Here is an 8,599-nt window from a genome sequence, read left to right on the forward strand (position 1 = left end):
CCTCTAGCGAGAAGGCAAGTATCTTAGTCCCACTGGCACATCATTATAGAAATTACCAGTGAGCTATTGTCTACTCTGGGTTTCAGAAGGTGCCTCTGGGGAGAGGAGTAGGGTTTCTAGCGAAGTCAGTTTGTGGGAGAGGTTTCCACTGCAACTGGGCCGTGAAACAGGGCTCAGCAATCAATTAATGGGTAATGGTAAGAGAGCTGGTGGCTGGGGGAACCCAKGGCTAAGCCCGCACAAAGCCACAGGAGGATTTCCTCTTGTAATCGCTTCCCCATCATCATCACCAGAATCAGGCTCATGTTCTGTGAGAAGTCCGTGTCAGTATTGCTGAATGTTATCTTTTCTGAAAGCAATTATTACAGTTTATATCTAACCGCCTGGCCCGCACAGTTAAAAACAGGTGATGCACAAGGTTGCTGCCAGAGTCTGGATAGTTTGATTACATTAGCTCAATCAACTTCCTTGCCTTCTCCTGTGTCTCAAAGGCCAGAGTTTTCTGCTTTGTRTTTTTCTTTTTTTTTCCCCAGTAAATAAAAGTGTTTGTAACTGGATCCCTCCTTATTTGTGCCCTTTGGTTATAAAAACATTTTGCTGGATAGGTCCTCAGGCTCTGAGATGAGCCCCTCTCTTCCCTGCCCCCCCCCCAACACGTGCCACATCCGAATCTGCCTCCAGCTGTGAGTATTTGCCTCTAGTGTCTAATCTTTTTTTCAGGGTGTGAAATACTCACCTAAGTCAGAGGCGATGGAGATAGGGTCAGAACCTATGTTTGCATTGGTCCTSCAATTTAGTCATACAGAACTGTATTTGCTATCTATATTACCAATGAATTTTAGTGCCTTGAGAGATGATACATAAATGCCTTTTACAACAGTGTTTGCTCCAATTAAGCCTAAATCTACAGTCTCATTATAGGTGAGAATTTGTGTGTTTGTGTTTTTTTTTCCTGAAAACTGTTGTTTGGTATCATCTTACTTATTTTTGAATATGATGTATAGAGAAAAAAAAAATAAAACTTAGTATGAATTTCTTGCTGGGTAATATGGTGATATGGCATAGTAAGTCTTATATTTATCAGGGAACTTCTGCAAACACTGAGATAGAAATGTGATTAGAAGCTGAAGCTACGTAGCAGTGTTTTCTAACAAAAAGGTTACTTGCACATGTCTATTATCAGCACAGTCTTGCATATTTTGCTGCCTTCTGGCTCCTTTCCCACTGGCCCATGCAAGCTCACTCTGTGCCTCGCTCACCCCTTCCATCACCCTGCAGCCCCTCACACCCTCCACAGTGCGGTGCATACGCGGGGTTTCGGCAGGTGCCCCGCACCCCAGCTGCCCTGCCCTGCGTCTCTGCAACTCTCCTCCTTATCACGCCAGGAGCTCRCAGTAGTGAATAAAACAGGGCTGGGCACGGGCTCCAGCCCTAGTATGTGATCATCCAAATTGTTCARCTGTCAGCGTGCTATGCTCTTTGGCATGGCTTTAGCTTGTGCCCACTAGCACTCTACCAGGCTGCCCTAGATCCCCAGCATTAACCAGCAACTATTCCCAGAAGGCAATTTGAATGCAGCTCCCCTGTTTTGGGATAAAGAAAGTTTAGGGATACCAACCATTTTGTTCCACTTGGTCTCTGCACAGAGAAAGGTTTGGGCCTCTTCTTTTTAGTAATACTGTTACAGCATGTATATCCATTCCCCCATCCTTCCCTTCCCAAYGCTGCTATGCTATTCTGAAGGCCTCATGTGCCTCTCCTCTGTGCTGTTTAGTGCTGTCTTTTCACAAATATCTGGTTTAGACTGCATTATTAATACTTCTGAGTACTCAAAAATCATAAGATTCTGCAGCACATAGAATTATGTCATTGGCTTAAAAATTAGAAGATTAAAAATAATAYCTTTTGGGCTCCTTTTATTACCTCTGAGGGGTTTTTTTGGCAGGAGAGGAGAGGTTTTAGGACATATCCTGGTCATGCTTCCAAGCTTTCCTCTGCATCATTGATGGAAATTACCTTTTTATTATTAAATGAGAGTACAGATTCTCAGCAAATCACACGATCCCAAGAGCAGCAGCTYTAAGACTGATACAGTTGGCAACAATAATTCAGAATAGAGGCATATCATTAGGGTTATCTCAAATCTTCCTGCTGTCGGAGCTAAGCAGAGAGTGCCTTGGCCCAAAGCTGACTTTACACAGAATTCCCAGAAACATGCCACCCTCCGCACAGGCTTAGGCTAGGTTACATGGCACGGTGCAACGCCATATCGAGAAACTGCATTTCATCAATTAGCGCTAGTTTGGGTAGCTTCATCCACCACTGTATTTGCTCACTGTAGATATACTCATTACCTCTTTGAGGCTCTGCCAGAGTTTTCCTTGCGCATGATAATGAAGGGGCCCCTTCGTTCCCTGCTTGCTGGCGCAGCAGCCGGCAGCRTAGCATGTGCAGGCAAGCCTGCCGCAGCGATCTCCGGTGAAGCTCCCAGACACTCCACCCTCTTCAAACACCAATGGCCACATCCGTCTAAAAATCAGAGCACTGATTTGCAAGCTTAAGCTTCCTGCTCCTCTTTCGAAAATCTTAAACTTTGTACAGCAGTTAGTAAAAAGGAAGGTTGCTTTGGTGCTGTTATTAGTGGACACTGAAACATTTTCCCCCTTTGGTTATCATCAGAGGGGATCCACCTGACTGAATTCAAAGACTGGAGACAGAGCCTCTCACCCCACGTGAAYAGCCTAACCATAAACATTGATTCTGAAAGCAGAGAGGAATTTTGGGGTCCTGATAATCYCAAATATGCTCCAGAAAACAAAGAAATCTGTTCAGCTAGGCCTCTGCAGCTCTACATCTGAATCTGGAACACACCACACATACACACTTACGTATGCCCAAATGAAAGGAAATTGGCAACAAGCAGGGAATAACACCATTCTCCCTGCAGATAAATGGTTCCATCTGAGCTATAGCAGCTTACTGAACCGTGAAGGTAGTGAAGCAGGGCACATAATTCATGTTTCAGGCCATTAGAATGAATTGAGTCTCCACAACTTTATAGAAACATCTTCTCTTTAGCTCCATTTAAGCTATGTGCTCAGCCTGAACGAATGCAAACAAGATCTCTAGCAAACAGCATTTTTTTAAGTAATAAATATTTTCATGGTCTTAATTACAGTGATGGTTTCTTAAGTGATGCTTTAAGGTCTCAGGAGAATGTAAACAGCATGAAATGCAGTAAGGAGAACTTTAAAAAGTACATGCAGCAAGAAGGGAGAAAGAGCAACTGCTCCTCCCAAGCAGTGGACTAAATCACCAGGCCTATCATGGTTACTAAAAAAATGAACCTTTCACTCCCATCAGCTTGAGGTCATTTCTACCTCGCTCTTTCTTCTCCAGAAACAGAGGAACAGCTGTATCACTCATACCCTAACATGATCCAATTTACCTAGGCCCTAATCTAGCAATCTGAATAAATGCATAAGAAACTCCTTGCACCAGATCATTACAGCAAATCAGAGGTCACGCCCATGGATCAGCTTGTTCAGATGCTGGGCTTCTTTTCTAGACTACAGTATTGGCCCATATTGTATTTATGGACCACAGCCACAGTGCTTCCTGACTGCTGCGCTATAAACAGCAATGAAGTTTTCTTTTTGTCACGTTTTCCCCAATGGCTGCCAAATCTGGTAAAAAGATTTTCCTTAAAGCTGTCTTTGGTGAGACGTTTGGTCAGGAATGGTAAGACTGATATTGTTTCTCTTGGTAAAAATRTCCTCATGCCATGGAGTATCCGGGTGGAACTTGGGCATATGTAGGGTTCTGCAGGTGTCTGCAGGGTTGTAGACCCTTCAGAGGAAGCGGCCAGGTGGCTGGAGCAGTAGAATATGAATTTTGCCTTTCAAGGGTCTAATTCTGCTTTCTTAACAATTTGCTGGTATAGGCAGAAAGCTTCTCTTTGAGCATCAGTTTGCCTGTTTGCAAAATTCTGGTCACRGAGGTGTTCTGGAAATTCACAAATCTATTTACACATGGTGGGAGCTCCCRGGAAAGAAGACCTGGAGCAAGGTGCAAGGTATTAATTACACCATGCTAGCTGGCTGCCATCAATAGAAATGGCAGTGTGATAAGCCTCACCCTTTAGGAGCAGGTCATCCAAAGTTACCTTGGAAATTTTGAGCAGCAGGGTATACTTGCCACACAATTTCATTAAGAACTGTGGAYGTTACTCTGGCATGTGGAATGATATAGTGAAAGGGTCCACGGTGTCCCACGGCATGAGAGATAAATGCCTTAGCCTAAAACTGCGACTTCAAATTGAAGTGTCACATGCAGTTATTTGGTTTCAAAAGTTACTCAGAATGAAAACACATTTATTAGAGTAAGTGCAATCTATATCTGATAAATGGGAACGCATCTGGTCCATATCCCTGATACAAGCCCTTCAGTATTAATTATATTGATGGTTAAAGCTGAGGAGTGAGTTGAACATTATTTATAGTGATCTTTGCTAAGTAAATCATTTTTAAAATGGCTTTCTAAATGTAACGTTTCCTTTTTAAGAAGCCCTGCAGAATTAAAGAGGCTTTACAATGGAACATGAAACATATTGCAGAGGGAGAGACAGAAGCTTGCTTGATTAATGCGCACGATTATCAGCGATGCAAATCACTTTCACTTATTAAGTCTTGTTTAATATCCTAATGAAGGCTTCCTGAGCAGATTTGATAATTCCAGAGAAAGTGACTGTGAACTAATGCCCTTTCAACATGTTGAGAATGAGCAGTGCTATAAAGAAAACCTCATTTACTCTAATTCCCACCAAATGTGGTATCCTTTTCTAGACTCCCACCTCACAGCAGGAGACAATTAACCTTTTCAGTGCCAGAAGTGATTCCCGACATGTTCCAGCTGTGAAGGCCAGCAGGTCAGGCATGAATGAAGTTTACTTTCCGCTTTTGCTCTAAAAAACTACAATTATGCAGACATGTTAAGAAAGCCCTGAGTAACTCTGGGCTTTCACATGGGCTCTGTCAGCACATGCCAATGTGCTTCTTCCCTTGGAGAGAAGGGGTCTGCATCAATTCAACAGAGAAGTGTTCCTCTCGGGCAATGCTTGGTATAACTTTAATTTTAAGCAGAGTTTTCTGAAGGCATCACAGTAGCTCAGAGGTTTCCCTTGTTTAACATCTAGGAAATTAAACTCTGTCAGTTCTTTACCTCTCWAACAGTCATGTTTTTGTAGCCGTGATGGTTTAATGATATAAGAGCATCAAGGTGTGGTGTAGTAGCTAGTATCTTTTATTCCACAGACCTTGCCTCGCTTCTAAATTTGGAAGTGACTGGAAGTGATGGAAAATGGCAAAGTTTCCCTTTTCCTCCCTCAACCCTGTACACACAGTAGATGTCCCAATGCTTAACATTACCAGACTGTTCCAGCGCGTTAGGGTGGCCACACCTAGGCACAGCGCAGYGAACCATTAATGCGCTGGGGTTTACAGCGCGTTGGGAAGTCCATTACTATTTGTGTAAGTAGGGAGCCTGGATGTTCACCAGCAGAGCTAGAAACTTTGCCTTAAACCATGGCCTTTCCTAGGCAGAGCTGCAATTCAGTCCTTTCCAGTTTCAGAGATTTACAGATTCTCCCTTTAATTTAAAAGAACAACCAAAAAAAAAAAAAAAGTCAACGATATAAAGAAATAGCTTTGATGAAAAAAAGAAAAAGGAGAATTCACCTTGTGCTTATCTGGAGATTTTCTAGGAAAAACAAGAGTCATTGTTAGATTTGTTTTTAAAACGACTAGTTCCCTGGGAAGAAAGCACCTGAGGGGGGAAAACTGAAAGGCAGCAAACCCTTAAGAATTTTGTGAACATCTTTATTAGATCAGYATTAGGACAGGGAATATGGATTGGACAGTGTGCTTGTAGATGTATTCCCAAAACATATTYTTAATCTAAATATTGGGCAAACTTTTAATATGGATTTATAATAAATACAGTTTGATAGTAAACATCTCCCACATGACCTGGAATTGTCATATAAAATGGGACTGTAGAACAAAACTTGTATATTTTGTGTATAATAAACTGAATGGAGCATTTTAAAAAACTCAAGATGCCATGATGGATCTGAAAGGGATATTTACATTTCAGCTGCTAATATAGAAATAGGAATAAAAATAAGAGCCTTGTTTGTTAGATATAAAGACACCTTCYGAAAGTAAGTAAAAGCAAGTTATTATTAAAGGGAACCTTTCAAAGGGAGAACATTTCAGTATATAGCAATAGCATATGTTTTTAATTTAAACACAGAAAATACTTGTGGCTAGAAAATCTGTATGTGTTACAAGGGCAAAGAAAATGGTTGTATATTGTTGACTTTGGGGTATCAGCTGAAGTAGACTGAGCCACTGTTGTCAAAAAACAGTTATAAATATGTTTGTTGTTGTACACGCCAATGACATTTAAGTTCTGTGTTCCTGTGAAAGAACATTACGGTTTAGAGTTCCTCAACATTTTAATCAGGAGAACTGTAATTTCAAAAAAAAAGTTTCTAATTCCAGTCAAAAGATAGTTTTTGCTCCAAGTCCTCTTCTCATGTAAATGTTACAGATACATGAAAATAGAATATTTAATTAGAACAAAAAAAGACATATTTTAGTCAGTTTTGCTTGAAAGACTTGAAACAGCTGTCTTTTTCTTTCCTTTGAAAAAACAGTGCTTCAAAATAAGGTTTGTCAATTTTTTTTGATGAAAAATGAGAAAAGATGATATTCAAGCCTGTTCTTAGAAAAATGGGTATTTTCAGATATCATACCTCTTGAAAACTTCCCAGGGGAGCTGTTGCACATGCGATGGCAGAAAGAGATGAGAAAAGCCATAGAGACAGGCAATTTAGAAGCTAGAAAGAAGTAACTAGAATAATAGAGGGAGAAACTAGAGGGAAAATGAAGCTGAGAAGTGGGAAGGCTAAATACATTTGAGGTCACATCTTATGCACTAGTGTTATTCAGTTCCTAGATAATAGGCATARGGTCATGCATTGCTAATTCTCATTAGCGGTTGGCCCTGAGGCTGCGACTGTCCCTCTCTGTTATCGACATTTTCTTGTCTTTTTAACCTTTGTGTTACTATAGCATAATTGGCTTGAGTATACGCTTAAAGATCTCTGAAGTAAGTAGTACCAGTGCATATTTCTGTGCCTCTGGATTGGGGGTCCGAGGTGGAGCACAGGCATTCTGAAAAACCTAGTGGCATGTTATTTTTGGCTGAAGTTTCCCATAATACCTATTCTCACAACCAGTGTGGCCACRTGTGAGCGGGTTGCAGCGTGCTCTGGAAGCTCCGCAAGTTTGCTCAAGCTTTACTTAACTTTTACTAGCAACATTTGCTAGAGCATGTGGCCAAGTCTGCTCTGGGGAAAGGCTTTGCAGCCAGGACGCTCCGCACTGCTCCGTGCTCAGTGCAGCTTGGTTCGAAGTGTGGACAGTGGCAGTCACATGTACAATGTATTAACTTGGGGTGGATAATGTATAAATTAACCACATGTTCTGAAGGGAACAGAGCTATGAGACAGCTCCTCATGCCTACTGCATTGCCTTTCCAATATCAAAATCTCTTAAAATTCAYACACCACCACCTCATTTTCTTTTCATGGAGTCCTCTCTAGATGGGGCTTCTATCTCTTGTTTTCTGCTTTCTTAATAGAGGTGCAGAAAGGCATTTCCCTCCAAGCTGTCCTCACTCACATGGTCTGAGATTTCACTTGGACCCTGCTGCACAGTAAAGGGCTGCATAGAAGAGTGCTCCAAAGAAACCGATGTCCATTAGGTCACACAAAACTCTCCTCTGATGAAACACTTAAAGAATAACTTCCTKTGCAGATAGTAAACTGCTTGCAAGGAGTAGTAATAAATATGAATCTCCTGTAGATCAGTGTTTCTGGCTTGTTAAGTGACTTCAATTAAAAGCGTGGGTGGCCACTCATCTAATTTTAACTAGGCAAGTGGCCCTGCTGCAAATATTAGCATCATAACTAAAGCCCACCTGTATTACACCAGAAAAGAGGCCTAAAGCTAAGGTAACATGCAGCCCAAACTATCCTTTTCACTCCAGAAGTGTTTGCTGTCTGCCCAGATTAGGGCAGTGTTGGGGTGTTGTAGAGAAATCACCAATCGTCCAGTACATGTTGAGTGAATAAAGGAAGGAAGAATGGATACATGGACAGTAATCCACCAACTTTTATAACCATAACGTTTCCTTCTTTCTTCCTTACCTTTATGAATACACTGTATTTGTATGTGTTTTCAGCTCAGAAACACCTTTTTTTTTTAAGCTCACTGTACCCAGACAGATGAACACACTGTGCTATCCAGCAGAGATTGGCTCTTCTTGTTGATCTCATCCTCTTTTAGTATAGAAAAACATAAGCATCTCCCTCCTGGAAAGCACTAGCTTTTAGTAACTATGGATATTTAGGAGAACTCTGCACCAGTCACTACTGGTTGCAAATTAAAATCCCATCTAATTCAGTGAACAGCAGGGTGAAACATTGGGCACTTGGAAGTCAATGTGCTCTTGACATCACTGGGCCCAAGAC

Source organism: Rhea americana, unplaced genomic scaffold (genome assembly GCF_003343005.1).
Source record: "Rhea americana isolate MKP2758 unplaced genomic scaffold, rheAme1 scaffold_160, whole genome shotgun sequence".
Taxonomy (NCBI): Eukaryota; Metazoa; Chordata; class Aves; order Rheiformes; family Rheidae; genus Rhea; species Rhea americana.